Raw genomic sequence first — 26256 nt, forward strand, 5'->3', positions numbered from 1 at the left:
AAAGCAGCGGGGACAGAGTCTGGGTCACTCAGGCGTGACCAGGAGCTCGGTAGACGAATGCCCACTGATGTCAGGTGCTTCATGTGTGTTGAGGGGGTTCTTGACTCTGCAGCCACCACGACCAGGAGATGTCGAGGACAACCAGAAGCTGGGTGCGAGCTGTCCCACAAAGGATGTTGAGTACTGAGGGGTCAGTGTCTGGCTGAAGCACCAACAAACCTTGGCAACTGCAACTCACGCAGAAGGTTGAAGAAGGGTACTGTTTGGACCAGCAAGGTCCCGGAGACTCACCAAACACAGGAGAGTCAGGGCAGGCCTGGGGTAACCAGGGAAGCCCAAGAAAAGCAGTGTTGACCATCAAGAGGGCCCACGGGCCAGAGGCCCAGGAGTCTTAATGGGACCTCAAGCAGTTTCTTAAAGCAAGTGCCCACGGAGAACTCGGTGTGAGGAGACTGGAGTCCTTTGGTGGGAAGGGTGGCAAAATTATCTGCCATTTCTCTGTGCTTGGGAAGGCAATTAAATAGTGTAAGGTGCTCATCCTTAATCTTGTCAGATAAAATCTATGCTGTACGTTCTGCACAGAGATGAGGTATAACTGGGTACCTCTCGTGTATGGGCGTTCACAGTAGGCTGCCACTGTCTGTTTTTTTCTAGCCATCCTATCCCTTTCATATTCTAAGGCATTGATATATCTTAGTTCCAAGTCGCTTTTGCTGTGTTCCCATATGCTTAGGGGATTATCTGTGTTTACTTTACATGTCTGTGGTAAATATACTATTACCTCATATATCAGAGTTTCTAGAATGCTATCAGTAAGCAAAGAAAGAGGAGTCCGTGGTGCAGAGTTAAGGGTTTTATTCAATAACTCGAGTTAGGGGAGAGCTCCTTCACCAAGCGGGTTCAGGAGTGGTCTAAAGCTTCATTCACACAGCAGAATATTTATACATATCCAATCAGTAGGCAAAAGAAAGAAAAAAGGAAGTGACAAACAGAAGTGACAAACAGTAATGTCAAACAAGATGTGTCAAGGTATGGGCATGTCCTATGTCTCGTGAGAGTGCATGTGGAAGTGACAAGCAGAAGTGACAAACAGTAATTTCAAACTAGATGTGTCAAGGTATGGGCATGTCCTATGTCTCGTGAGAGTGCATGTGATGTTGAAATGTGTTCTTGCTCTTTTCAGTTGAAGGCCCTTCCTCATCCTGGGGTTTTATCTCTGGCTTACAGTTAAGAACAGGAACTATTTCTTAAAACAGGAACTATCTGCTGCTGGTTCCCAGAATTGGCAGAACCACAGGAATGTGTGGTCAATGAACTGAGATGCCAGGTGCAGGGTGTCTTGCTCGTGGGTCTGAAGACAAAATGGATGTCACACACAAAATGGGTGCTTGTCTGATTAAAAATATGGCTACCAGGCAGAAACAGGGAAATGATGGGGCATAATTGTCAATTTTATTTCCTCATTCCCTCCTTGCCCCAGAGTGTACCTGTTTCTATATCTCGATTTGCATGAGATTGTCTATGCATTCCTGTAGCATAATTCTTTCCTTTTCTTTCTGCTGGACACGTGGTGGAATGCATCTGGCAGCGCACAGTCTGCACAGGGCGGGGCCACATTGGATGCAAAGGCAGCATCCAGTTATCACCAGGAGTATTATGCCTGTTGCTGACAGAAATGTCCATCCCCAGGATGATACTATTTTCCAAAACCAGTCCGACCATGTCCAAGTGCCAGGTTCTTGATGGAGGCTGGTGGCTATCTGGTGTAATTTTGTTATAGCCGTATATACAGACGGAGAGTTATCAGGAATGAAAACACAGCAGCTAGAGCCGATAATTTTACAGGCTCCGCCTCTGTCAGCCAGGATGATGTCAAGGACAAGGCGGTTTTGGATAGCAACCAATCTTATGGCAGACTGTTCCTGAGTTAAATTCCCCAGGGCAGACGCCGTCTGATTTACAACAGCCTCCAGGGTCCTTGTCAACCTGCATATGAGTTTGCTGTTCTGCACAGGACCGACAAAGAAAAAGAAACCTTTGTTGAAGTCTGTATATTGTTCCCATGTAGTTTCCGTTTGATCAACCCTGGAGGTGTCGATCGTTCTTTTGTGTCTAACATGGGGCACTAGGAGGTCTCGGTGGTAAGTGGATGGGGCCACAAAGACAGGGGGTAGCAGAAATGCTATGTAGCATGTTCCCCCCCCAGTTCAAGGGCAGCTGCACATAGGCCGTTTGCCCGCAGATGAAATAAGTACGACGAGATGCTGGAAATGAGGATTTTCCTTTGTCCTCAAAGCTCACAGTGGTATGGCAGTCACTGTGTCCTAATGGAACAGAGCCATTTTTACGGACGCACGGGTGCCCTTTTACTGTTGAGACCGAGATGGAAGGGGGCCCAGCATTCCTTTTAGGTTTGGTATTTAATATCCTGTAGGACATGGTCACGTTCCCCTGCTTGTATTCTTCGCTTTCTATGACTGTACCTGCCACCTGAGGATCTCCATCCTCATTCGGGTAGCAGACAGCATTAAGGACCTTATTTAAGTCCCCCCAAGGCCACCCATTCTTGCATGAATTATTTCCATCAGGGCAGGAGGTTGGGGTAGTGTTGTCGGCTGTCATTAGGGCGAACCAGGCCTCACAAGTTCCATTATAAGAAAATGGGTAGGGGAAAAGAGGCATCCCACCTTTCTTTTGATGAGGTGGGAGGCGGCCACATATCCAGCAATCTGTGCTATTGCTGGCTTGATGAGTATAGTGTAGCATCTGTATAAAGGTATTGTTCTGCAGGGCTAGTCTATGAGCTTGCTCATGAGGGGGTAGGTCGTGATATGTGTGTTCCTGGGTGCCGTTAGGTGCATGGGAGTTATGTGGTGCTGGCGGGAAGACAATGTGAAGGACCCAACCGAGACACGTCATGATAGTTATCAAGAAAAACAGTATTATTAAACATATGATAGAGCCGCTATGCAACTTCTTGACATTCTTCTTTCGACGCCTCACTTTCTCTTTCTCCCACATAGTCAGGGTGTCTGAATCTGTCCCCATGCTCTGACCACTTCACCACTGGACCTGTGTCCGTGGACTTAATCAGCCAGATTCCGGGTGGAAGACCTCAACTTTGATTTATATTCCCGTTGTGGGGTCTGTTCTAAGGGCAACGAGGGTTGTTCAGTCACAGTGTCACTAGGTTTGGCAGTATCTCTGGTAAGGGGGTCTATTTCTTCAAAGTACTTTTTACAATGACTGGCATGTAACCAGCCTTTTCTGCCTTCAATCTTCACCGCAGTCCGTGTAGTTAGGAGTACCAACTTCGGCTCTTTCCACCTGGGCTGGAGGGGATTTGTCCTGTCGAAGTTGCGGACCAAGACCCAATCCCCGGGTCGGATGGTGTGCTCTTCAGGGTTGGTTTTGTCTGGGAAGGCTGCAGCCACCTGTGAACGACAAGAACGGAGTGCAGACATCAAAGAAGCTAGGTAATCTGTCAGCACAAGACTGTTAACATCAGTGATTGATTTTGGTCTAGGTGTTCCCCACACATTGGTGGGCCTGACGAATGCGATCTCATAGGGTGCTAGACCTGTTCTTGAGTGTGGGATCATCCTTATGTAGAACAGTGCCACTGGCAGTGCTGTGACCCAGTCCACCCCTTTTTCGGCAACCAATTTGGTCTTCAAGGTCTGATTATATCTTTCCACCAGGCCTGCAGCCTGGGGGTGTCTGACACAATGGAACTTCCAGGTATACCCCAGGAGTAGTGATACATGTTTCATTAGTTCTGGCGAGAAGGGTTGGCCATTATCTGAGTAGATGACACAGGGCAGCCCATATCGAGGGAAGAATTCTCTCACCAACTGGTTTGCTGTTGTTGCTGCGGTATAGTCTGGGACTGGGTATGCCTCTGTCCACCTGGTCAGAGCACACACAACCACTAAGACATATTTATGTCCCCTGCATCGGTCCATTTGGATGTAATCCATCTGGAGGACTTCGAAGGGGTGGTCCGTTAGGTGGAACCCACCTCGCTCAACGGGTGTGCCCTTGCCGGGGTTGTACTGAGAACATAACATGCAGGTCTTAGTTCGTTGTTTAGCTGCTGCTCTAAGGTGTCTGTTGTGCCATATATCTTTGATGCTTTCTAACATACCCTTTTCCCCCAGGTGCGCCGGCCCATGTATTGTATTTATAATGACCTGGACCATCGCATCTGGTAGGAACCACACAGCTCTCCCCGGAGTCATCCACCCTTGTTCCGTCTGTACCCCTCCTTTCTCTTTCCACTCCTGTAATTCAGCTTTGGTTGCATGTTTCTGGATATTTTGTACATCTTGGAAAGGGTCTCGGATCACGAGCACCCTATTTCCCTGTAATGCTATCTGTTCTGTTCGAGCTGTTGTTTTAGCTGTTAAATCAGTGAACTCATTTCCCTTTGAAATGTCATCTGTCCCTTTAGTGTGTGCTTTGCATTTGATCACTGATATCTGTTTGGATAAGTGTATGGGTTAGAGTAACTGTGTAATGAGTTCGGCGTGCTGGATCTTGGATCCATGGGAGGTGAGGAACCCTCGTTCCTTCCATAGAGTGCCAAAGTTGTGCACTACTCCAAATGCATATTGTGAATCAGTGTACACAATAATGGTCAGGTCTTTTCCTAGGTGACCAGCACGGATAAGGACTACTAACTCGGCAGCCTGGGCTGACAACGTTATGATCTTATGTGACTCGAGGACAGTGGATCCGGTTGTCACTGCATAGGCAGCCGCCAATTCTCCTGTTGTAAGGCGCATACAAGAGCCGTCCACAAATAATGTTTTGTCAGGGTTGGGTAGGGGCGCATCCCTCAGGTCTTGTCGTGGTTTTGTGATTAGTTAAAGTTTGTTCACGCAGTCATGTATGCTTGTTTGGGCGTCGTGAATAGGTAGTAGTGTTGCAGGGTTCAGGATGCTACTTCTACATATTGTTATATGGGGCTGAAAAAGTGTCATTTCGTAACCTGTTAGTCTTGCTACTGTGAGGTGTTGTGTCTGAGTCCTATTGAGGAGTAGTTCCACTGAATGGGGGACTTGTACTGTCAATGGATGTCCTAGTACTATAGTGTCACTTTGACGAATTGCTTGTGCTGTGGCTGCTACAGATTTCAAGCAGGCTGGAAGGGCTCGTGCAACTGGGTCCAGAGTGCTTGAAAAGTAGGCACAAGGTCTATGTTTTCCTCCCTGATCTTGCGTCAATACAGACAGTGCTGTTCCATCTCTGTCGGTTACAAAGAGTGTGAAAAATTTTAAGTAATCAGGGGTGGCCAGTACCGGGGCTTGACAGAGAGCCTGTTTGAATGTCTGGAAAGCTTGTTCGTGTTCCTCAAGCCAGGGCAGTTGAGGGTGTTGTGCTGCTTCTGACGTTGTTAACTGTACAAGAGGTTTAGCTATGAGAGCGAACTGCGTGATCCATTGTCTGCAATAAGAAGTGAGTCCCACAAAAGCTCTGACTTGTTTCTGGGTCTGGGGTCTTGTAATGGCGTAATGAGTTTGATACGTTCAGGGATGAGTTGCCTACCCTCCTTTGACAGCAAGTGCCCTAGGTATGCCACTTGTTGTAAACAAAACTGTAATTTAGAAGGGGAGACTTTATGACCGTTGTTAGCTAGGAAGTGAAGGACAGTCAGGGATGCGTTACAACACTGTTGTTCTGACCTGGCTGTAATGAGTATGTCGTCAACATATTGTAAGAGGGCTGTCTCAGGAGGCATGTGGACTGTGTCCAGTTGTCGTTTCAGTGCTTGACTATATATGCTGGGACTCTCAGTGAAACCTTGGGGTGCTCTTGTAAATTGGAAACTTCGTCCTTGGAGGAAGAAGCCAAAGAGGTATTGACTGTCTGGATGTATTGGGATACTGAAAAAGGCGTTCTTTAAATCTATCACTGTGAACCACATGGCATCTGCGTCAATGGCAGTGCGTAGGGTGGAAATTTCGGGGACCACGGGGTGTTGGGGAATAATGCATTCTTTACGTTTTCGCAGGTCAACTACCAATCTGTACACAAGGGGTGAATCAGGTGTCGTTTTCTTGTGCACCGGGAGAACAGGGGAATTACAGATGTTAAATTGTGTTTCCTTAACCAACCCTGATTGAACGAGGTCCTCAACTATTTTTAAGAGGGCTGCCCCTGCCGCTGGAGGTATCAGATCTTGTTTAAGGCGTGGTAGTGCAGCTCCTTCCCTTACGGTAACTCTGTTGGGTGGTATGGACATGCACCCTACGGCTGTGGAGTCCTGAGCCCATAAGTGTGATGGCCGTGATGTCAGTCTATCATCTAGTTCCCTGGAAGTGTAATGACCTTTAAAATCTCGCAAGAAGAGTCGCACATCGTTGGGGGAGCAGACAATTACTGCTCCCAATTCTTTTAATTGGTTTATTCCCAGCAAGTTTTCAGGACATGTTTCAGTGAGAACTAAGTCTGTGACAGTGGTAAGTGGATCCAGTGTCAGGAATAAGGGTTGCGATGTTTTTTAACAATGGGTTGTCCTGAGAAACCCAGAGATATATTTTTTCTGCCCGAGAGAGGTACCTCTGGAAGTTGTTGGTGACTGACTGTTGATCTACTCGCACCGGTATCTAATAGGAACCTTCGTTCCTCCCCCAGTATTGAGACATCTACATAAGGACCCATCTGATCTACTGGAATGGGTATTAGGGGTGGAGCTTTTTCTCTCTCTGGGCCTCTTCATGAAAACTCGGGGTATGTATCTGCACTGAAATCAGTTCCAACGTACATCTGTGAGGGTCTAGAAGGGGAAGGTCTCTGTTCCGCCCCTGCATCCTCCTGGCGGGGCTGGTAGGAACGAGGCTTTGTTTTTCCTGTAGCTAAGTTATGCTTCAGGATGGGGCACTCGCGTACATAGTGGCCGGTCCATTTACAGTAATTGCAAACGCCTTTATCTGGGCCTCCCCCTTTCTGTGTAGCTGGAGTTGGTGTGCTGACTGTCTGGGCTACTAAAACCTTCATTTTCGTGTCTTTCATTCTACGTTTCTCTTGTTCACTTTCTTAACGTATCCTGTTCTGGTGGTATTGTAACATTTGTAACATCTGAGAGGCGGTATTCGCCTGCCATGTGCTCTCTACCTTGAGTACTCTGTTCTTTACTTGAGGCAATGCATTTTCAACTAGTTTGGAGACAAAAAGGTGCATGTAGGAATCACTGGCAGGTGTGAGTCCGCTGTTGGCGGTAAAGCATCGCTCTAGTCTGGTATAATAGTCCCCTACATCTTCATCTACCTTCTGTTTGCAGGCTGAAATGGCCCCCCAGTCTTCTCTCTTAGTGGGCAAAAGTTGAGGGAGAACTGCCATTATTGCATCTGGCAATGATTTGACTTTGCCACCTAATGGTTGTCCGGGGGCCCGGGTGTTATCTTCGTTTTCGAGTTCGGTCCATTTTATTACATGTGTTCCCACCTCCCACTCTTTCTCTTTCAATTTACCAAATATGCCCCCGGGCAGGAGTATTTTTAGAAGAGCGAGGATGTCAGGATAGGTCAGGCTGCCTATTCGTAATACATCCCCCAGTTCCCTAAAGAACCCTACAGGATCCTTTTCATGGGTGGGGACCAATTTCTTAATCTCGAGCATTTCTAATTTAGTCAGGGGGGTGTAAACAAATACTTGTTCCAGGCTCCCTTGAGCATTTGGTCTAGGGTGTACTTCCCGTAACGGGTAATTTCCTCGGGTTGAGTCTGAGCACTGGCTACTGAGACGTCCATGGCATTGGGCTCTGTGTTCAAAGAATTGATTTAGGAACATTGGGGTGTTGTGCAAATACTTGTTACGTACACAATCTTCCAAGAGTTTGGTCAATTTGGGTTGGTTTCGGGGACACCATCTCTCCATTAATGTAATCAAATGTTGTACCATGTAGATACTCGCTAGTCTTTGCTCATGAGGGATTAAAGCAGGGTATAATTGGGCGACCATGTCATCATCATACATAGAAGGGCATGCAGCCCATTGGGCGGCGGCCCTTGCCACTTCCTTTTCGTGTGTAGTGAGTGGAGGTTCCGTGTCCAGTCAATCATCTAAACCTTGAACAGTGCTTTTGAACACCTCTTCAGGTGAGGGCCCTATGTATTCAAATTGTTGGTCGTGGTACCCCCAGGGAGGTATCGGGAACTTAGTACCCTTTGTCCTGGGAGGTCCACGGCCCTGAGTAGTTCTACTAGTGGATTGTGTTACCAGGATCATGTTTTGTTCCTGATTCTCGTCGTCTAGGTTTTTTCGATATTTAATTACTGCTTCTGTAAAGACTATGACTCCCTTCTCAAGGGTGTCAACGGTATTATAATCGGGCAGGTTACTAAACAAGGTCCGAAACTCCGATGGTACATCCTGGCCTTCTCCATCTAATTGTCTAAGGAAACAGGAGACCAGGAATCTAAAAATGTGTTGTTTTTCTTTCTTTCTCCTGCCCTTCATAAGTGTTGCAACTGTTTCTTTCTTGTCCCCTGTGCGTAGGAAATCGTAGGCTGCATCTAATTGCTCCCTCGAGTTCACCAAGCTTTTGAGGGCATCGGTACTATCCCTCAATGTGCGTGATACTAAAGCGTCCGGTCCCGTCCGTGGTGTCTGATCATAGGGGCAGACAGGTAATTGTTCCTGTATGGGGTCTTCAAGGCGTTTAGATGTACCCTCTACTTCAGGTGTTCCCCCTTCAGCCCCTCCCTGTGGCTGTATCTCGGGTATCTCGGGAATGTTGGCATTAATATACGGGGGTGGTGGACTATCTAGAAGATATGTCATAGTTGGATCCATCATAGGGGCCGAAGAGGTATGGTCGAAATTTCGCTTCTAATCTGGGTCTGTAGGTAGTACTGGGTAAAGGCCAGAAGTTTGGGCATGCGTGTGTCGGTCCCGCTCTTCTGCCAGTTTCTCTCGGCCTATTTTCTGCAATTGTTCTCCCTTGGCTTGTTCTGACATTCTCTTCCCTTTTTCTAACTTACTGAGTTCCTTCTGTTGTCTCCTGTGTGCTCCCCTTCTCCATAACTCTATTGAGTCTAATTGAGACTGTCTAGCTTTCTTTTTACATAACTGTTCTTCTACCTTCATAATACTTTCCATGTCGAAAGTCCCAGTATCAGGCCATTTGTACTTGTGTTCTAATTTCTTGGTATAATCTACCCACAGATCAAAATACGTTATTGCGCCCAGGCCGTGTTTGAGATACATGCAGTGACCAGGGGTATCCTTCGCAGGAATGGCCACTTCCTGTTCCAGTAACCCCTTTTTGGTCGATAGTCTGTGTAATTTTGAAAACAACGGCATGGTAGCAAGAATCGAATAATAATGATCAGAAGCAAAACTTTAAATTCTTTACCGGGAACCCTTTAATAGGGCCCGTCTTGACCGTGTCCTTTAAGAAAACACGTCCTGAACTTGAAATCTCTTTTACAAAGGTACTCACCGGGTGAGAGACGTCGGAATCTTGAAATCTCGATATGACTTGACGCTGCGCGGGGAGGGCTCTCGGAACCTCGGACTCGCCTTCTTCACTGGGATACAGGCCTCGGTGGAGACGCTCCGCAATCTTCGTTACCACCTCGTGTGGGTACCAGGGCAGAACCACAGTCCCAATGGCCTCCGAGGGAGTCTGCGAGAATACCTCGTCCTTGTACACATGGAGTCCGTCGAGGGCGTTGTAGGGGCACCGGGTCAGGTTCCGTACCTCCGGCGAGTAGAGAAGTGGAAGCGTTCCTGTTCGGGCGCCAGAATTATGTGGTAAATATACTATTACCTCATATATCAGAGTTTCTAGAATGCTATCAGTAAGCAAAGAAAGAGGAGTCCGTGGTGCAGAGTTAAGGTTTTTATTCAATAATTCGAGTTAGGGGAGAGCTCCTTCACCAAGCGGGTTCAGGAGTGGTCTAAAGCTTCATTCACACAGCAGAATATTTATACATATCCAATCAGTAGGCAAAAGAAAGAAAATGGAAGTGACAAGCAGAAGTGACATACAGTAATTTCAAACAAGATGTGTCAAGTTATGAGCATGTCCTATGTCTCGTGAGAGTGCATGTGGAAGTGACAAGCAGAAGTGACAAACAGTAATTTCAAACAAGATGTGTCAAGGTATGGGCATGTTCTATGTCTCATGAGAGTGCATGTGATGTTGAAATGTGTTCTTGCTCTTTTCAGTTGAAGGCCCTTCCTCATCCGGGGGTTTTATATCTGGCTTACAGTTAAGAACAGGAACTTTTTCTTAAAACAGGAACTATCTGCTGCTGGTTCCCAGAATTGGCAGAACCACAGGAATGTGTGGTCAATGAACTGAGATGCCAGGTGCAGGGTGTCTTGCTCGTGGGTCCGAAGACAAAATGGATGTCACACACAAAATGGGTGCTTGTCTGAATAAAAAAATGGCTACCAGGCAGAAACAGGAAAATGATGGGGCATAATTGTCAATTTAATTTCCTCATGTCCTTTGTCCAGTTTTGCATCAGAGCAGGAGCCAATGGCACCCAGGACTGGTTTCAACTGGACTATGTTCTTGAGGTGAAAATCCCCAGGCAATTAATAATTCACACACCTGTCAATGACTCATATTATAACATACTTGATATAATACACTCAGTGTCACTACTAAAATATGTTAAAATATCGTATTTTTATTCATATCTTTTTAAAACATAGTAAGACATGTATATAGCAAACAATCAAAATAGGACATAATGAACACAATACATAACAACAATAACTCCATAGTTTGTGACAATGAACACCATAAAACAAACAATAATTGGTTCTCACAGGGACAAGGGCAATAAAGAGAACAAAAAACGGTGGCTATGTGATGATCTACTTCTCTACATGGGTTTCGGCGCACTCTGCGCCTTCATCAGGAAAGCCACAAAAAGTGTTTTCCTTTTCTTGATTAGAACTGGGTAACCAACCAAAGGATGAAGGGTTACTAGGATATAAGTTCGGATCCTATTTCAAATAAAGATATATAGGCCTGTATCTGTACACAACATTGTTGAATCTGCCTGCACGGCTGAAATAAGCTCCATGCCATTGTCGCTTGCGTCTCTAATACAGCAGCACAGAGAGAAGGCGTGCAGCAGCCCCATCCTAACTTGCATAATAGCTGGGGTGCGAAGATATCTGCGACCATTCCAGACGCTGACCCACCCTGCATGCTCGCCCCACAACGGGTATGGACGGAAGGCACCACGGCATATACACTGCGCAGAGGTAAATGCGAACAACTAAAGACACTACGTGCTCTCATTGGCAGGGCAGTGGGCGCACAGGCGAGGGACATTGGTGTGGTGGTTGGCATAAACCACACTCCGTCGCCTACTAAACCCGGGACGTACAGGTGCAGGAACAGCGGTGAAAGGAATACTACCCAGTGAGATAACACAACAGTGGGGAAGAGCAAGCCAAGAGCCGCTCAGGCACTGCACCGCGCTGGGGCCACAGCGCCACACTGATGCTACACTGAGCCTCCGCATCACCTGATCCACAACTGAAAGTGTGCGGACACTGCGTCAAGGCACGGAAGGGCTCCTCCACCGACACCCAGGGGTCCTCCCATGCAGCTAGAGACGCCCAGACGTTCCTGAGGATTACCCAGAACATACGATAGACACCGCAGCCTCAGACAGAAAAAATGCATGCTTCAGTGCGTAGACTTTTAGTCCGGCAAATACCAACACCTCCCATTCCAGCCAAAACCAGAAAGACAATGGGGAAGACAGACGGCAAACAACCAAAGCTCACATTTGATACCCGAAAAACACCCAGAGGGCAGCCACCTGATCCAGAGCATGAAAGTAATAAGCAAACCAAAACACTGAGAAGATGGACATGACGATGCTGCTCAACACGATGAAGGCCAGTTGTTAGAACTAGGCGTCTCTAGTTGGCAATGGTATACACCTTTGACCAAATAGGGACCCTTGCTTCTAAGTCAGGGAAAGGGGATTACACTCCTGGATAACCCCTCCTTACCCCCTTTGTAGCTTGGCACGAGCAGACAGGCTTATCTCAGAGGCAGTGTGTTAAGCATTTGTGGACACACACAGTAATGCAGTGGAAACACTACAAATGTATGTATAGGCATTTATATAGCGCACTACTTACCCGTAGGGTCCCAAGGCGCTTCGACCGCTGCGAAACCCTTCCTGGCTTCCCTGAGAGATGGTCCCTTAATGGGTATCTCCAGGGTGAGACCAGGCATCCCCGGCGGTCTGGTGGGGCCGTTAGTGAAGATGAGGCAAGCTAATGCCCAGAGTTGCCGAGTGTGATCGCTGATCAGAGTGGGCACCGAGGCGAGAGAATTATCGAGTCCGCTGACCCTGGTCCAGAAACCTGCCGCGCCGGGAATCGAACCCTGGTCCCGGGCCGTCCTCTGCTCTCGGGTCTGCCGCCTCTAACCAGTGAGCCACACTACTTCACAAATGGACACCACACAGGTTTTATAAAAATAAGTATTCTTTATATAGACTTAACATAAGACCACAAATGACAAAAATCCACAATACTGTACTCAAAATAGACTTAAAGATGGTAGAAGTAACTTAGTTCAGGTTGATGATAAATGTGACATGTTTCTCACAAAAGTACCTGGATGCGAAACACAAAACAAACAAAAGATTCGCAGGGAGGGAGATGCGTTGGTTCCTTGCTTCGGGGGGAGGTGGTGCGTCGCTCCTCAATGCTTGCGCAGAGTAGGGAATGCATCTTGTTCCTTACCAGAGAGGAGGTGATGCGTCGATTCTTGTACTGCGTTCGGGTTTCGATGCGGCAATATGGCGCCTCGATGCAATGCGTCAGTCCGGTGCGATGCTATAAGATGGCGCCCTTGATGCGATGCGACAATGTGAAGAAAATGCGTGCACACCCGGCGGCCGTGCAGCAAACTCTGTAATTTTGGAGCCACGACAGGCCCTGCGACATGCTTCTCGGTGTTGCGACGGCGACCCTCGGGTGGCGACACGCTTTTTCGGTGAGGTGTCTGTAAACAGCTGTGATGAAGGCACGCTTCTCTGGTGATGCGGCGGCGACCCGCTTCTCCGGCGATGCGACGGCAACAGCTTCGACTGCGACACGCTTCTTCTTGTGAGGTGAGCTTCCAGCTCCCAGCAACACCCAGGCTTCTGCAGACAGAATTCCCAGCAAGGAAATTCAGAGGGGAGCTGGTGGTGAAGTCTTTTGTCCCTGAGACTTCAGCAGGAGGCAAGCACAAGTTCAAGCCCTTGGAGAAATATTCTGGAAGATCATGAAAGTTATTTGAAAGTTCCTTCTTCTTTCCTGGGCAATAAAGAAACCACCGCAGGCCAACCCAGCAACACAGCACAAAGGCCGGGGGCCGCCCAAACTCCTGCAGCTTCCTTCTTTCTTCCCCTTGGCAAAGGTTTGTCTTGTTGTTCCAGAAGTGATCTAAAGTCTTGGGCTCTCGGTCCCCATATTTATACTGCAAAATCCTTTGTCCTCTGAAGGCAGAGGGGCCTGTACCTAATCCATACTAGTTCTGTGCAGTCCTGGAGCACTTTGTTTACAGGACTCCTTCTTTCCTTTGGCAGGGTGGGCCAGGGTCCTCAGACGCACCACAGGAGGTGGACCCAGTATTGGGGAAGGCAGGCACAGTCTTATTCAGACCCAGGTGCTACTCCTCCCACCACTCTACATGCAAACAGCTCACAGCAGATTACTGCTGTCTCAGAGCACCCTCTGACGTAGAATATCCCTGTTGCTGGTTGTGGGAGATGGGGGGGGGGCTAGTTTCACTCACTTGCTAACACAAAAAGGGAGCTCGGGTTGGACTGCTTAACATATAGGTCTTAGCACTGAGTTAAGGAGAAACTCGGAGGGGAAAAACTGATAGTCACTGGGAATGAGAGGAAAAACTACAGAGTTTGGACTGCAAATCCCACAATTTAACAGGTTAAATGTAGACAGTCACAGGCAGGTAAAAATAGAAGTTTAAACTCAAAACAGGGGTACATTATGCAATCACGGACAGGTTAAAACTATCATTTCTAAACTCTAACAATGTCAAGTAGAGACAGTTAAATAAAAAAGAAAAAGAAAAAAATCTTGCAATCACGGGATAGGGAAAATCGCTTTTTTTAATTTTAGGAACGAGAGAGCACTAGTCTGCCTCCTTACCCCCTCCTGGACTTTGCTTGGGCACAGGTAAACTGGAACTCAGAAAATGGAAATTAATCTTTTAGGGTTCACCCAGCAAGCCCTAAATGGGCTTGGGCAGGTGTAAGAGGAGGGCACAGGGTTGCCTGGAAGCTGGAAGCCAATCAGCAGGCCTAGATTTGCTAGCCTGGGGATGGGGCTGGGGCTGGAGGGCTGCTCCTCTATTCAGAATCTCCAAGGAGTTAGACAGGCTCAATCCACACTTTAGACTTTTGCAGGTAAGGGCCTGACACGTTTTGGCTATGTTTGTATACTATGTATACTTGTGAAAAACTTGTTGGTTCACCTGTTCGACTCGAAGGCACGGAAAAAATGGGTGGAACTGACAACAGCACGCCGCCGAGGTCTTCTTATGGCTCATATGATGTAACGCTGAGTCGCGTGCATAGCCATTCCATTGTGACATCCTCGTCGACGTGGGAGAGTTGAGGAGAAAAGTTTCTATGGAATGCTGTGCAGTGGGATAATTCAAAAGGTGAGGAATTCAAAAGGTGAGGAATCCACAGGCAAATACTGAATACCCCAGAAAAAGTGTTGCCTAAATATATACTTTTCGTTATATTTTAGGTGGGAGTGCTGGGTGTATAGGGGTATAAGGTGGGAAGCTTATTAAGTAATTAATTAATTACTTATTGTTAAATATGTATTCATTATTATCTATGTAAATCTTGCTATGCTTATTTGTTTTAGTTATACTTTAGGTGTGGGCTGCTAGCTGGGTAGGGGTATAGGATGGAAAGTTAATGAAGTCATTATTAAAAAAAAATATTTTTTATCTGATAATTACATAGGGCCTGATGTAGTTCAATTCAATTTGGCGACTCCTTAATAGTGATTTTTACTGAATCGCTATTAAGGACTCGCTAAATTGAATGTAGGTAGGAATCGCTAAAATATTAGCAATTCCTTAATATTCCTTAATATCCAATCGCAAATTGAGATTCGTTAATAAGGCATACATACCATTCATTCCTATGGGCTAGGAGGCCCATTGGAATGAATGGGAAGATATTCACTATTTGCGATTCACTATTAAAGAATCGCAAATAGCGGGAGCTATTTCAACGGTGCCAGGCTGTAAAAAGGACACCCTGTTGTACCCCTGAAATGTGCATGTTTGCACATGTGGCACACATACATGTCCTAAGGGCATGAATGTGTCCCACATGGCACTTTAAAAAAAGCAAAACAGTGATTTTTTTACAGGAAATCGCTGATTAGCGATTCCTTAAGCCTAATGTGCACTTTCTTTTGTGCTCCCAACATTGCATTTAAGGAATCGCAATTTGGGATTCCTTAAATGCAAGAGCAAAATAAGAAATTGCAAATTTTGAGATTCCTTATTTTGCTAGTAGGTTTAAACTCACCTACATTGCTCTCAGCCAAATACCGATCGCATACCTACATCTGACCCTAAATTGTTTATTAATTATGTAAATTGTGTAATTTATTTTTTTAAATATATATCTTTTAGGTAAATTAATGGTTTTTTATTTGAAGTTTTATAGTTTTTTTAATAAATTATTAGGGTTATTCGAATACGTAATATGGTTGAAGTGAAGTACTTTTTCTACTGTTGCACAGATTGGAATGGGAATAGTAAATCTCCTCCCTTCAAAGTACGACGCATTACCAACTGTTGCAAAAAGTAGGGAGGGAATAGTACATTTTTTCCCTCTGAAGTCCAATGCTTTTCCTGCTGTTGCACAGACTAGAATGGCAATTGTAAACTTTACCCCTTCGACGTCCAAAAGTTTCCTTACTGTTTTGCAGACTGGAGTGGGAACAGTAAATTTCACCCCTCTGAAGTCCACTGCTTTTCCTACTGTTGCCCAGCCTGGAAGGTGAATAGTAAATCTATCCCCTCTGAATTTCAACCCTTTCCCTACTGTAGCACAGATTGGAGTGGGAATATTAAACATTACCTCTCAGTATTCCAACGCTTTCCCTACTGTTATGCAGACTGGAGTGGGAATAATAAATGTAACCCCTCTGAATTCCAATGCTTTCTCTACTGTTCTACAGACTGGAGTGGGAATAGTAAATGTAATACCGCCAAAGACCGACTCTTTCCCTCCTCCTTATAGTATGTGCAGTAAATGTGTTTGTGGGGTTTAAATCTGCAATATTTAATTTATTGTTTAAATTAATTACTATATTTTTGTTACTAACCCCTTTGCTGCTAGGCCTTTTCCACCGTGCTAACCCTTTTTTTTGGCTATTCAGGGTAGTGCGCGCTTAGGCCCCTGTAACTTTTTGACCACATAAGGTATTCACGCCAAATTTGCGTCCTTTTCTCCCAACATAATGGGGATTCTAAAGGTACCCAGGGTTTGTGGATTCCCCTGAACCTGGAGGGGTCCCAGAAATTAGCCAAAATACAGCTAAACTATTTTTTGAGGGGGGGGAGATGTGAAAAAGGGCTGCAGTTGAAAGCGTCTGGGTTTTTCCCTGCACATGGTATCAAAAAAGGGTCTGTAGGCTGAAATCACCATTTTCTCAGCTTTTAGGGAATGACAGACTTTTGTAAGAAAACCAACATTTTTTACACAGTTTTGGCATTTTTCTAGGACATAGCATTTTGTTGCTATTTTTTGTGCTTTCAACCACCTTCCAATTAATGGTAGAAATGGGTATGAAAGCAATAATGGATTCTGGATATGTTTTAGAAAAGTAGACAACATTCTGAATTCAGCAAGGGGTCATTTGTGTAGATCCATTAAGGTTTCTTTATTGAAACTAACAGTTAAATATAGGAACATTTTTAAATTAGTTGAAAAAACCAGCCTTTTGTGTCAAAGTATTCACCTGTAACTTCTTCTAATTATGACCTCTTTGAAAGCAATATACCGTTACATCCGCTGGACCTTACTGGGTGTGGGGAGATATAGGACTTGTAGGTTCACCAAGAACCCGACGAACCCAGAGTCAAAAACTGATCAGCAATTTGCAATGGCTTTTTATTATGTACCGGGTATATAGCAATTATTGTGGGAAAATGTATACATGGAAAAATCGGTATGAAAGACACCTATGTATTTCTGAAATGGGAACAAATTATAGAGTTTAGAAACAGTAGATATTTGCACATTTTCGAAATTGGAAATACTCCTACTAGCATGAGAATTATCGGTCATTTTTCAAAATGACTTCTTTTTTACACAATGTCTTTCATTTGGAAGTCAGAAATGCATCGAAAGTCAATAGGTAATAACAGTTGCTTTACACATCTAAATTTTTGAGTAGAGCCCATTTAATTACCCTCTCCATAATTATTATTCTTGATGAATGTATCAAAACTTTTTATGACACACATAACCAATGGCACCTAATCAATGAAGTGTACACAGAAATTACATATATTACAACATTCTGTACATACAAAAAACAAAAATACATAACACAGTAACCCTACAGAATAATTCTCACTAGTATCCCCCTTATGATTCTGGAAGGACCACTTAGAGGTAGTACAAGTGGCACACTTAAGGCTAGTCAACTAGTACACCTCGTTCTAGTGTGACACTCTCCAAATCCGCAAATCACTACAATTCTAATGACTCCTCCTTAGAAGTGTTGACATGACCACATTTCAGCCTTTTCTTCTTAGGCCTCCTCAGGACAGGGTTTATGCATTACTAAACAAAACAAAAAACAGTAACATTACTCCCACCCTCTCATATGCAAAGGGCAAACTGGCTGAGATTTGTGACTGTCCGTATCAACACAATGTGACTGCCTATGCCACCACCAAGTGACTAAACACCAGTGCCGCAACAACTAACAACTAACAACTTATAATATACTTATGTACCCAATGTTAATTCACTAAATATACACACTGCACGTGGATTTGTCAGGGCTCTGGGTACATAAACTTAAGGGACAATATAGTAAGCTAACCTAAGCAACAGAGCCTATCCTGTAATCAAACTAAAAACAGTCCAGGTGACAATCACCGGCCTGGGGCTTACCTTCCGTATTAAGAGGTGCACTCTCTGCTAGTGCTCGTTTTAGTCAATCACCATCCGCGTCTGGTTAGTCCATTCCAGAACTTCACACAAGTAATCAGCCTACATGACAAAAATACATACGGCTCAAATGAGATATCCCTTCTACGTTTTTAAGAGTAGAACTTAAATGTACCTATACCCCCGCTACAAGAATCCGGAGACTTACTATTTCTAGATATCCAAGGGTATTACTCTGCTTAGATTTCTATCTGATTGCAGCAGCCGCCAAAGTGCATCTGCTTTCAACCATGCCGAGTGAAATCTCCTTCTCACGTTGCGTCAACCCGTAACGGTGAGCAGGGTCATATAAATGGGACTTGCGGACTCCGCCATCACCAAAGTAACCACTGTTCAGGGCAAATTGTCCGACATATTGGGGATGTCCGATCTCTCTGGAACCACCTTGGTCACGGCTACAAGGCACTCTACCTCGCTCATCGTGCCCAGGTAAATACAACTAGCACGTCCCCCTAACTCATACGTCTCAAGGGTGTACAGGTGCATTGAGAAAGGGAACCTTACACGTCCTTCCCTATATCATGGGGAGCAACTCATTGTCCACCTGCATAAATAAATACAAGATAAAATAGGGAGGTCCTTGGGCATATTATTTGCACGTACTCTCACTATCTTCATCAAGTATGTCAAAAGAAACAATATAAAAATGACCAAAGCACTCCTCTCCACTACTCCGGGAGAACATGTCTGGTACCAAAACCACTATTTATAAACAAATATACCAAGACACTTAATACCTGATTTGCATATGGCCATGTCTGAACTGGGGTGGTGGAGTGAGCTAAAGAATGATATCTGAAAGAAACAGGTTAGTGTTAGATTCCTTACTTTAGAATATCCCCAGGCGTCAGACTGTATCCGGAAAGTTTTCGTCAGCAGTACCCCTGCGCGTCGCTAGGCGTCGTCTGCGGCTCCGCTTCCGTCGTCGGGATGAGTACTTAGACGCCACCCTCGCTCGCTGATGTAAGTTCCTATTTTTTCCTCGCCAGCAAGCGCAGATCCAGGAATAGCAGTACAATTTTTAACTAAGTTTTTGATCTCTTTTGATCACTTTTCGAGTCGACCCTCGACTCGCGGTGCCGCTAGGGATGCCTGGTTTTAAACCTTGCGAGGACTGTCACCGCTTGATGTCGGTGACAGACCCCCACCGTCGGTGCCTTTATTGCTTCATGGCTGACCATGATGACAAGTCGTGCCCCGACTACCGGGCCTTGACCTCGAAGGCTAGACGGGAGCAGTCCTGTAAGCTGCTCGAGCTTCGGCAGTCTGCTCGACGAGCCACCACCACTCGTCGGGCTCCAAGTCCTCAGGTAAGTCGAGGCATTCGAAAAAGAAGTCGAAGAGGCGTCATCGCCCTCCGGCTCCCCCCCCGAGGCTCGCGCGATGCGGCCGGGGGTTCGGGTGACACCGCTTACGCGGCTCCATCGGAGCCGCAGGTGCCGCGTCCAGCTCCGTACCCGCCAGTCCCTGGGTTGCACGCGACACCGGAGGAGGTCAGCGCGTTCCTCTCGGCCATGAGGTCCGGCTTTTTCCTTCGGAACCTGCTGAGGTCCCTTTGGGCTCCGCGGGATCCGACTGGAAGCCCTAGCGGGCCGGCGGCTCCGGCCCCGGCGCTGTTGGGTGCTTAGACCCCGGCACGGTCGACGACTCCGGTCCCGACGCCGTAGGGCTCCCAGAGGCCTTCACCGTCGACCCGGCTCCATCATTTTTGCCTGATTATCAGGAGATGGATGACGAGGAGGACTGAGAGGGGTCTGAGGACCCTCTGGCACTGCAGTGCCAGTTGAGTCAGGACTGGGCAGAGGAGCTAAGGGAGGCCAGTGGTCTGGATACTTCGCCCGACACTGGATTCGTCTCTCCTCCCTCAGTGGCTTAGGAGGAGGGGGCTGCTTACAGCGTGGTGTTGAACAGGGCGGCGAAGGCCTTAGCTCTTGAGCTCCCTGTCGCGGTCGTGAGGACTAACCTCCTCACTGAGATGCTCAAACCACAGGCAAGCTCTTCGGAGCCTCTACTGCCGTTTAACAAAGCCCTCACTGACGTTCTGCTGGGCACCTGGTCCAAGCCCTCCACAAACCTTCCTGTGGATCGGAACGTGGCCCGACGCCACCGCCGGGAGACCCTAGCTTCCTGTCTGTGTACCCCAGCCCCGAGAGCCTGGTGATCCAGGCCTCTACGTCCCAGACCGCATTCCCGACCGCTCCTCCGGATCGGAAATCCAAAAGTTATGATCAGTTTGGGAAGAAACTGTTCTCCTCTCTGAGTTTGGGGCTGCGGTCTGTTAACCGCTTGCCTTTTGGGCCGTTACACCCACTCTCTGTGGGATACGGTTGCGGACATGCTGCCACAGTGTCCGGAGGAGGCACGAGCAAAGCTCGCCCAAGCCCTGTCGGAAGGGCGGGATGCAGTACGGTACTCAATTAGGTATGGACTTGACACCACAGACTCGCTGGGTAGGGCGATTGCAACGACGGTGGCAGTTCGCCGCCACGCCTGGCTGAGGTCCGCCAACTTTTCAGGGGATGTCCAGGCCTCGCTCATGGACATGCCCTTTGATGGCCGTCGCCTTTTTGGCGACAAAGCGGACAGTGCGCTGGAACGGTTCAAGGACTCCAGGGCTACGGCCAAGTTCTTGGGCCTAGGCCAGCACCAGCAAACGTCTGCTTTTCGGCCCTTTCGTTGCCAAGGAAGGGGCGCCCCCTCACGTCTAGCCAGCCACAGGCCTCAAAACCAGTGTCAACGCGGTCGCAGACGTGGTAACCGCCGTTGCGGTGCCGGGGTCAATGGCAGGGTCAGTCCACATCCGCTCCCGCAGCATCTGCCTCTAAGCCTTCCTAGTCCGGCATTTCAGGCCCATTCGACGCCAGTGGGGGGCAGGGTTCGCCATCACCTCCTCCACTGACGCACCATCACGACTGACAGGTGGATGCTGCAAATCGTCTGAAGGAGCTACTCCCTCCCCTTCGAGGCGACCCCTCCAGCCATGCCACCGCAGTACCACCGCATGTTGGGGGATCACTTAAAACTTCTGCAGGAGGAAATTATGGCCCTCTTGGCCAAGTGGGCCATCGAACGTGTTCCTGGGCCAGAAGTAGAACGTGGTTGCTATTCCCACTACTTTCTGGTACCCGAGAAGGGCAAAGGAGGCCTACGCCCTATCTTGGACCTACGTAGCGTCAAGGGCTTCCTCCGGAAGGAGAAGTTCAAGATGCTGACTTTGGCTCAGGTCCAGGCTGCCCTGAACCCAGGAGACTGGATGGTAGCGTTAGACTTGCAGGACGCGTATTTCCACATCCCACCCACCGGTGCTACCTGCGGTTCACGGTAGGCCACGAGCACTTTCAGTTTACCGTGCTCCCTTTCGGCCTTACCAGCGCCGGCCTTACCAGTGCCCCTCGGGTGTTAACGAAAGTGATGGCGGTGGTTGCAGCTCATCTGCACAGATTTCAGTCTTCCCCTATCTCGACGACTGGTTGTTGAAGGCGGGCTCGCCCCAGACAGTCGTCTCCCACCTCCAGACTACGGCCGACCTCCTGCACTCGGTGGGGTTCTCCATAAACGTGCCGAAGTCACACCTGTGTCCCTCTCAGAAGCTCCTTTTCATCGGAGCGGTTCTGGACACAGCGCAGTTTCGGGTTTTTCCCCCTGAACAGCAGGTTCGGGATATACAGGCTATGATTCCGATCTTTCAGCCTTTATACTGAGTTTCGGGCCGGTTGACGCTGCGGCTCTTTGGGCTCATGGCCTCCTGCATCCTTCTGGTGCATCACGCCAGGTGGCGGTTGCGGGCTCTGCAGTGGGACCTGAAGTTTCAGTGGGCACAGCATCAGGGCAACCTGTCCAACCATGTCCTGATCTTGTAGGGCACTGCGAGTCAGTTGCAGTGGTGGCTCACGAACCACGATTGAGTCAGCAGCAGATCTCTCTCCCTACCACAACGGGAGTACGTAGTGGTGATGAATGCGCCCCTCCTGGGATGGGAAGGCCACATGGGAGAGAGGGAGATCAGAGGCCTCTGGTCTCCGACTGAGTCCCGGCTCCATATCAACCTTCTGGAGCTGCGGGCGATCTGACTTGCACTGAAGGCATTCCTTCCTTCTGTCCGGGGAAGGTGTTCACGGACAACACCACCGCCATGTAGTATTGCAACAAACTGGGCAGGGTGGGGTCGTGGACTCTTTGCCCGGAGGGTCTGCGCCTCTGGCAATGGCTGAAACACCAGGGCGTCACCCTGGTGGTTCAACACCTGGCAGGTTCCCTGAACGCCAGGGCGGACAAACTCAGCCGCCGGTGCATGATGAATCACGAATGGCATCTGAATTCGGACGTGGCGCAAGGTCTCTTTCAGCAGTGGGGAGAGCCTTGGTTAGATCTATTTGCCACCGAAGAGAACGCGCAATGTCATCAGTTCTGCGCATTGGAATTTCCAAGGCGGAACTCGCTCAACGACGCTTTTCGTTGCGAGTGGAACTGCGGTCTTTTGTACGCCTTTCCGCCTATACCACTTCTGCCCAGAGTGCTGAAGAAGATCAGGCGAGAACGGGCCCAAGTCATCCTTGTGGCTCTGGACTGGGCACGAAGATACTGGTATCCCGAGCTACTCAGCATGTCAGTCAATCCTCTGATGCGTCTGCCTCAGGAGGACCTTCTGTCGCAGCAGCAGGGGACGGTCCTCCAACCGAACCTGTCCAGTCTCCACCTACATGCGTGGAAATTGAGTGGCGGCAGTTGAGGCAATTTGACTTGCCTCCTGAAGTTTGCGATGTGATTCTGGCAGCCAGGCGTCCCTCCACAAAAACGGTATACACCTGCAGGTGGAACACATTTGTGGCATGGTGCACAACAAAGGCTGTGGATCCACTCTCTGCCCCCCTTTTCAGAGGTTCTCCTCTTCCTTCTTTCTCTTGCCAAGCAGGTCTCTGCTCTGGGCACTATCAAGGGCTACCTCTCGCCCCATTTCAGCCTTCTTGAGGCTTCCTGATCAGCCTTCTCTTTTCAGGTCCCCTGTTGTAAATAGATTCTTGAAAGGCATCACACACATCCTGTTCCCTTCGTGATGCCTCAGTGGGACTTGAATCTTGTTCTAACATATCTGATGTGTGCTCCCTTTGAGCCACTTCATAACTGTCCTCTTCGTCTCCTGACTCTTAAAACTGCATTCCTGGTTGCATTCACCTCTGCCAGAAGAGTGAGTGAACTCCAGGCTCTATCTTTGAAACCTCCTTTCCCCTCTGTCCAGCCGGACAAAGTTGTTCTGAGGACACATCCTTCTTTCCTGCCCAAGGTAGTCACAGCCTTTCACATCGTGCAGTCCATCACTTGCCCACCTTCTTTCTGCATCCCTGGAAAGAGGAAGAGAGGCTCCACCGTCTGGACCCAAAACATGCGCTCCCCTTCTATCTAGATCGCACACACCAGTTCCGGGTGGACGACCAGCTCTTTGTTGGTTATGTGGGCGCTAAGAAGGGACGGGCGGTGCACAAACGGACCATCTCTCAGTGGGTCATCTTGTGCATCAAGGTTTGCTACTCCTTGGCTAGGAAGGAGCCTCCAGTTGGGCTGCGTTACCATTCCACTTGGGCCCCAGCAGCTACTACTGCCCTGGGTCGGGGAGTCCCCTTGCAGGACATCTGCCAGGCAGCTACGTGGGCCTCGCTGCACACGTTTGCTAGTCACTACTGCCTGGACAGCCAAGTCTGGAGAGATGGCTTTTTCGGCTGTTCCGTTCTGCACGTCTTTCTGGTGTGATCTTGGTTCGCAGACCCACCACCGGGGTTGGTATTCTAAGGTAAGGAATCTAACACTAACCTGTTTCTTTTAGATGCACAAGTTACTTACCTTCGGTAACAATATATCTGTAAGAAACAGTAGTTAGTGTTAGATTCCTTACCGCCCCACCCATCCTCCCCGTTCTGCGAACCGATATCAAGGGTTAAGGATATCCCTTCAGGACCCTAGTTTCATGGCACCAGTGTCGGTTTCTATCATGGATCTGCATTCCTGGTGTGGAAAGCTATGTGCTGAACTGACGTCAGCGCACAAGGGCGGCGTCTAAGTACTCCGACGACGTCATCCCGGCAATCACGATGCCGACGACGGACGCGGAGCCACAGACGACGCCTTGCGACGAAAACTTTTCGGAACCAGTCTGACGGCTGGGAATATTCTACGGTAAGTAATCTAACCCTAACTACTGTTTCTTACAGATTTATCGTTACCGAAGGTAAGTAACTTGTGTGATGGATTAAACCCAGATCAGTTGACTGGGGGTTAGTGTTTGATTTGCTTGAATGCTCCGTGCAACATTCCCTTTGGTATGTCTTTGTTCGCCCTAAGTTGGCAGGTTATGCCCAGCCGTGGGTCCCTTGCTCACTTTGCCACTGGATGCAAGATAGCCTGGCTGATGAGGGTTATGAACCCGAAACCGGTCCCAGGATGCTTGTTTCCCGTCCAGGGAAGCCTTGGCTTGACAGTTCGGGCTGGACTGTTCCCATGAGGCACAGGGTCAGACTGATTTGCATATAGCCATGTCTGAACTGTGGTGGTGGACTGAGCTAAAGAATGATGATGGATTAAACCCAGATCAGTTGACTAGGGGTGAGTGTTTGATTTGCTCGAACGCTCCGTCCAACATCCACTTTGGTATCGCTTTGTTCGCCCTAAGTTGCCAGGGTATGCCCAGACGTGGGTCCCTTGCTCACTTTGCCGCTGGATTCAAGATACCTTTCTGATGAGGGTTATGAATCCGAAACCGGTCCCAGGAAGCTTGTTTCCGGTCCAGGGAAGGCATGGCTTGGCAGTTCGGGCTGGACTGTTCCCATGAGGCACAGGGTCAGACTGAATTGCATATGGCCGTGTCTGAACTGGGGTGGTGGAGTGAGCTAAAGAATGATGATGGATTAAACCCAGATCAGTTGACTGGGGGTGAGTGTTCGAACGCTCCGTCCATCATCCCTTTTGGTATCGCTTTGTTCTCCCTAAGTTGGCAGGGCATGCCCAGCCGTGGGTCCCTTGCTCACTTTGAAACTGGATGCAAGATAGCCTGGCTGATGAGGGTTATGAATCCGAAACCGGTCCCAGGATGCTTGTTTCCCGTCCAGGGAAGCCTTGGCTTGGCAGTTCGGGCTGGACTGTTCCCATGAGGCACAGGGTCAGACTGATTTGCATATAGCCATGTCTGAACTGTGGTGGTGGACTGAGCTAAAGAATGATGATGGATTAAACCCAGATCAGTTGACTGAGGGTGAGTGTTTGATTTGCTCGAACGCTCCGTCCAACATCCACTTTGGTATCGCTTTGTTCGCCCTAAGTTGCCAGGGTATGCCCAGACGTGGGTCCCTTGCTCACTTTGCCGCTGGATTCAAGATACCTTTCTGATGAGGGTTATGAATCCGAAACCGGTCCCAGGAAGCTTGTTTCCGGTCCAGGGAAGACATGGCTTGGCACTTCGGGCTGGACTGTTCCCATGAGGCACATGGTCAGACTGATTTGCATATGGCCATGTCTACACTGGGGTGGTAAAGTGAGCTAAAGAATGATGATGGATTAAACCCAGATCATTTGACTGGGGGTGAGTGTTTGATTTGTTTGAACGGTCCGTCAATCATCCCCTTTGGTATCGCTTTGTGCGCCCTAAGTTGGCAGGGTATGCCCAGACATGGGTCCCTTGCTTACTTTGCCACTGGATTCAAGATAGCCTGGCTGATGAGGGTTATGAAGCTGAAACCGGTCCAAGGATGCTTGTTTCGGTCCAGGGAAGACATGGCTTGGCAGTGCGGGCTGGACTGTTCCCATGATTTGCATATGGCCATGTCTGAACTTGGGTGGTGGAGTGAGCTAAAGAATGATGATGGATTAAACTCAGATCAGTTGCTTGGGGGTGAGTGTTTGATTTGCTCGGACCCTCCGTCCATCATCACCTTTGGTATCGCTTTGTTCGCCCTAATTTGACAGGGTATGCCCAGATGTGGGTCCCTTGCTCAGTTTGCCACTGGATTCAAGATAGCCTGGCTGATGAGGGTTATGAACCTGA

The 26256-nt window shown here is 48.1% G+C and overlaps 1 protein-coding gene and 1 pseudogene across 1 annotated transcript in view; one reads left to right on the top strand and one right to left on the bottom strand.

Annotated features, from left to right (window-relative positions):
* Positions 1-26256, top strand: part of LOC144768685 (uncharacterized) — a 9047330-nt gene that overhangs the window by 6150085 nt on the left and 2870989 nt on the right. The gene's annotated exons all lie outside the window — the stretch shown is intronic.
* On the bottom strand, positions 1494-3048 carry LOC144767045 (endogenous retrovirus group V member 1 Env polyprotein-like; annotated as a pseudogene).

Source organism: Lissotriton helveticus, chromosome 7, assembly GCF_964261635.1.
Source record: "Lissotriton helveticus chromosome 7, aLisHel1.1, whole genome shotgun sequence".
Taxonomy (NCBI): domain Eukaryota; kingdom Metazoa; phylum Chordata; class Amphibia; order Caudata; family Salamandridae; genus Lissotriton; species Lissotriton helveticus.